At 49.0% G+C, this 8,924-nt stretch overlaps 1 pseudogene; it reads right to left on the bottom strand.

Annotated features, from left to right (window-relative positions):
- The window catches only part of LOC149224538 (protein trichome birefringence-like 24), a 31,699-nt pseudogene extending 25,899 nt beyond the window's left edge, over nt 1-5,800 (bottom strand).
- Nucleotides 5,801-8,924: the final 3,124 nt, after the last annotated feature.

Raw genomic sequence — 8,924 nt, forward strand, 5'->3', positions numbered from 1 at the left:
GCCGAGGTCAACTGCTTCGGCAAGTAATTCAATTACAGCGCTGTATTTGGCAACGTTGTTAGTGGTACGACCTAGGCAGACACCCTGAAGGTCTAACAATTCTCTGTGAGGATCGTAGATCACCCACGCCGCAGATGACAAATTGCAAGTGCTGCGGCAGGCGCCATCAGCGAAACCAACATAGGGTGCACTAGACATCTGCACAAGAAAAAGAGAGCACAATAAGAGGCAAAACACGCCTTCACACCAAAGCAAAAACGGAATCATGCACAACACACAAAACACACGTATATACAAAGTGAGTGCGCAAAGTTATGCATAATATTTCTTCAGATACAGCCCGTTGCGGGGCTTGTCAAGAGGATTTCCTTCATAATCAATCAACTCATATGCGCCCTTTTGTAAAACTCTTTTCACGATGTAGGGACCTAACCACATAGATTCGAGTTTCCCTGCCCCCAGCTTATCCTTAGCTTGATCGTAGAGCAGTACTAAATCTCCCTCAACAAAGGAACGAGGATGAATATTCTGGTCGAAGTGAGCCTTGACTCTCTTCTTTTGCACTTCGATAGCCAGAGAAGCCAAACGACGAGTCTCGTCTAACCGTTCTAGGTAAAGAAGCCGTTCCTCCACCGAAGTGGTGTTGGGAAGTAACTCGACAGCTAATTTTAATGAAGGAATCTCGCATTCGACGGGAAGGGTAGCCTCCAGTCCATAAACCAACTGGAAAGGAGTGAAACCGGTGGCATCCTTCACAGAAGTCTGGTAGGCCCACAAGGCTGGGAAAAGCATAAGGTGCCAGTTAGACTTGTGCGTATTGACGGTGCGCTGAAGCATAGTGATCAAAACTTTGTTCACGGCTTCAACTTGACCGTTAGATTGTGGATAGTACGGTGACGAACTATCTTGGCGCAAGCCTAGTTGGGTCGTTAGCTCCGTCATCATATGATTTCGGAAATGATTTCCATGATCTGTAACGATATCCTGAGGGACTCCGAAAAGAGTGACAACATGATTGAATAAAAACTGCGCCGCTGTGTGACCGTCTTCGTTCAATGTAGGCATCGCTTCGGCCCACTTGGTGAAATAATCCACAGCAACGATAATGTACCCATGCCTCCCGGCCAAACGAGGGTTACAAGATGTATAATCGATGCCCCATTTGGCAAATGGACCTACGGTTACAACAGGGTGCAGTGGTGCAACAGGTGCACGCATCTTCCGGTGGTAAACCTGGCATTCGTGACATGCACGTACAACAAGGATGCAATCCTTGAAGATGGAAGGCCAGAAATAACGAGCCCGGAGGATCTTCTGGGCGGTAGCATATCCGGACATATGGCCGCCACAAGCGCCGGAGTGGCAGTCATTCAAGACTCGCTCAGCCTCGTAGAGAGTTAAGCATCGGCGAAGAACGGAATCGACGCCGAGGCGGTACAGGCTATCGCCCAAGATACGATATGGTTGAGCTTGGTGACGAATTCGTCGTCGAACATCTTTCGATACGTTGGGATGGAACGAAGACGTCTGTAAATATACGATAATATCCCCATACCACGGGTCGAGGGTGCTGATGAGAAACAAAGTTTCATCCGGAATATGCTCCTCTGAGCAGGATGGTGCAGAGTGAGATGGTAAGGAACAGAGCAGTTCAGCAAAGACCAGAGATTTCTTAGACTTGGCTGCAGTGAATTCCAAGTCAAACTCTTGGAGGATTACAATCCACTTCGAGTATTTGCCCCCCAGCAGCTGACGTGACAAAATGTAGGTCATGGGGTTGCAATCAGAGATCACGGTTGTTGTGCGCAACAGGATATAATGCCGGAATCGTTGGACGGCACAGACAGCTGCCAATGCCAACTTTTCGACGTATGTGTAGCGAGTTTCCGTATCCAGAAGGTTGCGGCTAAGATAATAGATAACATGCTCGGTGCCAGCATCATCGTCCTGCACTAGAAGCATACCGATGGTGGTGTCAGCGGCAGCTAAATAGAGAATATAGTCGCGGTGATAATTCGGAGGTCTTAAGAGCGGAGCTGAGACAAGAAGGTTTTTAAGGCGCTCAAAAGACTCCTGGGCGATGGCATCCCAACGAAAGGGTGTGTCTCGCTTTAATAACCGCGTGAAGCCTTTAGCCACCTCGGCATAATTCGGGATAAATCGTCTGAGAAAATTAGCTTTTCCCTGCAAGCTTTGCAATTGCTGCAAAGAGGCAGGGGGAGGAAGATTCAAAATGGCCTCAACTTTGAGGGGATCCAAGCGGATGCCTTCTCGAGAGACGATGAACCCGAGTAGTCGACCAACTTCCATGCAGAAGACACACTTGTGGGGATTAAGTCGAATACGGTAGTGTCGACAGCGGAGGAAGATTTCGCGTAAATGAGATGGATGGTCTTGACGTTTAGCTGAATGAGCTGGGAGGTCATCCAGGTAAGGCTGTACGATGTGTCGGATATCATGAAAAGCATACGACATCGCACGCTGGAAAGTGGCACCGACATTTTTGAGACCGAAAGGGAGCTTCTTATAAGCGAAGGTACCCCAAGGACAAATGAAAGCTGTCTTGTGCTGGTCTGCGGGGGCTATGTTGATCTGGTTGTAACCAGAGAAGCCGTCCATAAAGGAATAAATCTCGCTTCCCGCGCAGTCATCAATAAGCTGATCAATAAAAGGCGTAGGAAAGTTATCTTTTGGACAGGCGCGGTTGATATCGCGGTAGTCAACACAGACCCGAATAGTACCCTGCTTTTTATTTACAGGGACTATATTGGATACCCATTCCGTGAGGGGAATGGCATAAATGAAACCAGCTCGAAGAAGCTTTTCAACTTCGGCCTTGATGGCTGCAGCCTTTCGAGGGTGCACCGGACGTAAGCGCTGACGAACAGGCCTAGCGCCTGGGTAAGTAGGAATTTCGTGCACCACAATACTAGGGTCGATGCCGGGCATTTCCTCGTAAGACCATGCAAAGACATCCCGGAATTCACGAAATAAAGCGGTATAAAGTTGAACTTCCTCAGGAGTGCATGTGACTCCAATGAAAATATTCTCGACAATCCCTGGTTTGACAGAGATTTTGATTGGCTGGGTTTGCGTTATATTTCCCAAATTTCCCTCCGACGACACTTGATATAGCTGGATAGGTGTTTGGAGAGGTGGAGATGGGACACATGAAGCAAACCGCTCGAGACATGTGGCCATTTCCGAATGGGGAGGGAGAAACGAAGAGCGATGGTGGTGATCTGACCAAGGGAGCTCTTCTAGAGACATAATCTCTATAATGGCCTCATCGGACGGGAAAATCTCTTTCAAAGGGTCCGAAGTAGGCTCATCTCCTAACCATGGGAAATGATCATATGAATCGGGAACACTGCTTGGAAAAGCAGGTTCAGGGGGTGGAGCCGATGCAGCGACAATCTCGATGTAATTGAGCTCAGCGGGACTCAATGGCATCATATCGCCCCAAGAGTCTTCCTGATTCGGGGGAGGAAGAACCCATGGATCTGAACGTACAGAGATCATATTGACAGAGGCGAAATTGGGAGGTGGGAGGGGAAAGACTCCTATCAAAGCAGGATCTTTGAAAAGTCCGGCTCCCACACTTTCTAAGGACTTGGAGGTATGCTCCACAAATGGCACATTACCTTCGGAGGAAGAGGCGAAGAAAGAGAGCTGGTCCACTGTGACAATCTTTCCTTGGTGAGGGAAACGAATGACACGGAATAAGGAGGACGCTACGGCCTGCATGGCATATGTCCAGCTGCGGTCGAGGAGGAGGTTGTACGGAGATTTGCGTCAACGACCTCTACCTCTACTTCGACTGTCTTGCCTTCTAAGGAAATGGGTAAACGTTGGAGAATACCGTAAGGGCGAGATTCTCTTCCATCGAACGCTTCTAGGGTCGTAGAAGACTGACTCAGAGCGGGGGAACCAATAGCCTTCCAGCAAGCGACTGACATGATACAGGTTGAGGCACCTTCATCAATAACGGTACGATGAATCGTTTTGCTATTAATGATGACCTGGATAAGGAATGCTACTTGGTGAGGCAGTCTCTGGGAAAAACCCTCGAGATCAAAAGTAATCAAATCCGAATCTGCCGGGTCGATGCCACCAATGGCTGATAGCAGGGACTTCCTCTGTGAGGGGTAGCTCTGGAGGACTTCTAACGCGGACATAGCAGACGGAGCCTGAGCTAAGTCCTCGACAATGCTATAGTGCTGGGCGGCACGAGCATTGGGGTTATAGGATGACTTCCTGAGTACACCTTTAGGAGGGGGTCGGGGGATCGTCTCAGGGCTGGGTCGTTCGATGTGAAGGGGACCAGAACTGGACGGAGGAGTGCTGGAGGGAATCTCCGGCTCCTTCCCGGCTGAATAAGGATAATCTTTTGCTCGAGTCGAAACATGGATGGGAATGGTGCCAGCCATGAACACTTGAGAACTGAACGAGGAAGAGGACTGAGAGGGGTCAGCCACCTGATGCGTCTGTTGGGAAGGGAAAGGTTCTTTCAACACGGCAGGAGGTCCAGGAGCACCTTTCAATAACCGACTAACCTCGGACCGCCTAGGGCAGTATTTGGTATAGTGATCTTCCTCACAGATGAGGCACAGATACTTAGGTTTTCGCTTGGCTCCATCTTCAGATGAATTTTTAGAAGGTTCCTGCTTGGGTTGTTTATTCTCATTTTTCGGCTTTCCTTTCCCCTTCCCTTTCCCTTTCGAGGATTTGTCCGCCGCGGTGGATTGAACGGCGTTAACCTCTGAGGTACTAACAGAATTCGATGGGCCCTGAGAAGCATTTTCATTGGAAGCATTTTGCTTTTGTTTCCCAGGGTTTGTGGAGGATTTTTTCGATGACAAATTGACAGAGCCAATGAATCCATCTACTGATGGTTTCGGCGGAGCCTTGGTCTGCCCAGGCCTCGGAGCATCTGGCAAATACTCATATAGAGTACCTGACTGAGAATAGACTAAGTCTAGGTACTGAGCTCGCGCGATCGCTTGCTCTTCAGTAACACAAGCTCCCATGGCAATATCTTTTGCAATTTTGGGCACAAAGGAGGTTGTAAACCAGTCGGTCAGGAGTTGATCAGGAATCCAGAATTTGATCAAACGACGACGCCTTCTCCATTCATGTATATGATCAGAGATATGCGTAGCTGTGTCCTATTTCAAAGACGTGAGGAGATTAGTTCCAGTCTCGTACCGAATGGGCAACTGAAAATGGGTTAAAAATGCCATAGCTAACGAGTTGAAGTCTTGAAACATACCGCGATTCAGCTCAATATACCATTTGGCGGCTGCACCGGTGAGAGTCCTCTGGAAGAGGCGAAGCCGGATAGAGTCATCAAGCCATGAGTTCGATGAACACCAAAGATGATAAGTCATAACATGTGCTTGAGGATCCTCTCCTGCCTTACCGTCAAACTTTGGACAATCACCGGGTATTTTAGTTGGAACCGGCGGCCAATACGGATTATGCAAAATGGGATCATTTGTTAACTTGGACACATCCGGAAGTTCCAATGTTGCTAAAAATGGCAGCTGAGGATTAAAGGACATCCGAGGCTGAGGGTTCGAGGCAGTATTAGGGTTCCAACCAGATGGTGGTTGCCCCCAAGGATCTTGTCCAGATGGACCTGGCCCGAAAGGGCCTGGAGCATAAGAACTTTGTCCCGACGGACCTGGCCCGAAAGGGCCAGGCGCATAAGGACCTTGTCCCGACGGGCCGGGCCCAAAGGGGCCGGGCGCGTAGGGACCTTGTCCAGAGGGGTTCTGCCCATACGGATTTTGTCCATATGCGGACGATTGACCCTGATACTGCCCCCCAACACCCCATGTATTAGCAGCTTGACCCGCAGGTGCACCATATTGATAGTTTTGGTAAGGAGTGACCTGTGGTTGCTGATAATTTTGATACGGAGCAAACTGATTTTGCCCCTGGGGTTGCTGGTAGCCATATGGTTGCTGGGCCCCATACGGAGCCCGATAGGCAGGCTGCGTTTGGTAAGGAGGTTGATAACCTGTTTGAGTTTGAGGCCCAGGGTAATGTCCTTGAACCGGCTGGGGTTGAACCATCTGTGCCGAAGGTTGACTTGGTTGGATTTGAGATGGGCCTGGTTGGCCAGCAGGATAAACTTGCTGGGCACCAGGTTGTCCATGTGCCACCAAGGGTAGCTGGCTGGATAGCTGGTTGACGCCGGGGTTGGCCAGCTTGTCCAGCTGGACGATTAGGGCGGATAGCGGGTTGACCTTGCTGCGTAGAAGGTTGGCCCGTTTCCCCCCCAGGGTGACCAGACTGAGCAGAGGGCTGGGCTTGCTGCATAGCAGGCTACCCTCCTTGGTGCATAGGCTGAGCAGAGGGTTGGCCTTGCTGTATAGCAGGTTGCCCCCCTTGCCCAGAAGGATTCATGGATTGAGCAGTGGGTTGACCCGTCTGAACATAGGGTTGCCCACCCTGCCCAAGAGGATATCCCTGCTGGACTGCTGGTTGATTTTGAGGATTATAAGCTGACCCAGTTTGTCCAGATGGGTACCCTTGCTGGAAACCGGGTTGGCCTTGCTGAACGTAAGGCTGCCCTGGTTGTCCAGTCAGGTAACCTTGCTGAGTACCAGGTTGCCCTTAATACCCAGTAGGTCGACCTTGATACGAATACGACGAACCTCCAATGGCCGAGGGTTGTCCCTGGTAGGGTTGTCCCTGTGGGCCCCCAGATTGTCCTGGGTAAGGCGGGCCATAAAGTGGTTGCCCTTGAGGGGTTTGCACATAAGGCGGCTGGCCTTGATTGGGTGGTCCGTGAGGCTGTACGGGAGGATCCCGGTTCCCATAAAAAACATGAGAGGTGGGGTCGTACCTCATGTTCAAAGGTTCCTCATTTTCTTCGAAAGGACGATGAGGAAGGACTGAAATGCTCTCGAGGTACTCACCATTCTCATCATAATAAAAGAGGGGACCTTCGTAATCTGGGTCCGTAATGGGTTGCCCAAAAGCATCATACGGTCCTGCTCCTGGAATGCCACCAGAAAAGGGACCAGCTTCAGGGTTCGTAGATGAGGACGCCGGTACAGCACTGACGACCGGAGTCGAACGTGCTACACAGACGGTGGGTCTAGTGGGAACTGAGGTAACGGGCGTGTTAAGCCCTGACGTAAGGGGTGTACTAAGGGGTTGCGAAACGAAGGGCCCGGTGGAGGCGATGAGACTAGGATCCCATATAGTCGTAGAAGTAGTCCTAGCGGCTATCCTATCCCTCACTGATTGATATCGTGGAGGGAGTGGAGAGGAAGCCGGGATCGGGGTCTCAATGTCGGTCGCCACGGGCGTCTCACCGGTGCTAGAAGCTGTCTCATCCATAGGGGAAGTAGACATCGGAGACGACATACCGAGAGGAGTACGAGGGGTACGAGGGGTATAATCGGGCTCCCAGATAGGATTCCAATCTTCTATGTAATCTGCGTCGCCTGGGGCACGTACGTTGATGGGCTGGATACTCGGAATGACAGGAAGAGTATCGCTTACAACTGGTACCTCAGGAGCAACCGAAGATGGAGAGCCTTGATCGCTTGGATCGGGGGTGGACGGGTCAGCCAGGATGACAAACCCCACACAAAAACCTAAGGGAAACTAACGATAGACAACCCTACTCAAACTAGCGCACACAAGATCTAACAGGAAATGTTATCGTGGCCGAATAAATTTTTTAAGACATTGGAATTAGACTTGACCTTTTCATGTTTCAAGAGTCGAGAAAAGGACGAAAAGATGACTCCAGTCTCCTTCGAATATTTAATGAGCACGAAGTGACAAGACGCTCACTTACACCTTTTCATTTAGGGAGTCCGAAAAGGATCAAAAGTGACTGCTCTGGAGATTTTAGGTAAAAGGTGTGCCAGACTTTTCGCAAAACCACAGAATACTTTTTAGGGTACGGGTGGTCAATCTTTGTGAATGCTGTGTTCACTGCATTGCGAATCGTAAGGCGGCAGACTCGGCTTCCTATGGATCAAGGATAAAAGCCTAGTGGGGTCTCCCTATATACGCGACGGTACGTGGGAGCACAGTCCGTGTTAGACCACTATCAAGTCACAGAAGGAGGAATCACCCAACCGTAATGTGAAACAACAGTGACTATGTTTAAAGACGCCGGAACACGTCTCTAACCTAGACCTTTAGATGTTTTCGTTTAGTTCCAATGCGTTTTTAGATTCATTCGGTTCATTTTATAGTTGATCTTGAGATTAAGTTTCGATTTCAGGTCCTATCGTATGTTCTCTCACAATTACCTAGATGAAAACTACATGTAAAAGAGAATCATTTTGTTCGATGAATTCTAGCTATAGAAGGGTAAAGAGATTTCAATCAAACAAAACGAACACAATCAATCAAACAGCCTAATGCAACTAAAAGCGAGGAAAGGAAACTTTTTCTTTTGAAAATGCAAATCAATGAAACATTCTTTCCTTTTCAATTTTTAAAAGCAAAGCCACTAGTTTGATTTTCTTTCAGTGACACAAAGCATCTAAAATAATTTGGAGGAACCAGAACACCAAGCAAAATGCAATTGCCTAATGAAAGCACACAAAGTTCCCAAAACACTCAACAAAGATTCCCAAATCAAAAGGAAAACTAAGTTCTGCACGAGCTATGTGATCTAAGCTCGGCAAGTCAAGCAAGGATTGCAAGCAAGGAGAAAGCAAAAAACACTCGGAAACACAACCCAAAGCACTTCAACAATCACTGAACAAGTGCACAAACGAATCTGAAGTTGGCTGGTCAAACAAGCAAACAAGATCCCTACGGAAGGCTTGACACACACACGGCCACTAGATACCCTAGGGCTAGAGTGCAAAATCAACAGAAAAGGGAAAACACCCGAAGGATGAGAGTTACAACCAGTCAATTAGAGACTCAAAACCATTCAG

Source organism: Pinus tabuliformis, chromosome Q (assembly GCF_031772625.1).
Source record: "Pinus tabuliformis cultivar Carrire ecotype Pingquan chromosome Q, CPIR1, whole genome shotgun sequence".
NCBI lineage: Eukaryota > Viridiplantae > Streptophyta > Pinopsida > Pinales > Pinaceae > Pinus > Pinus tabuliformis.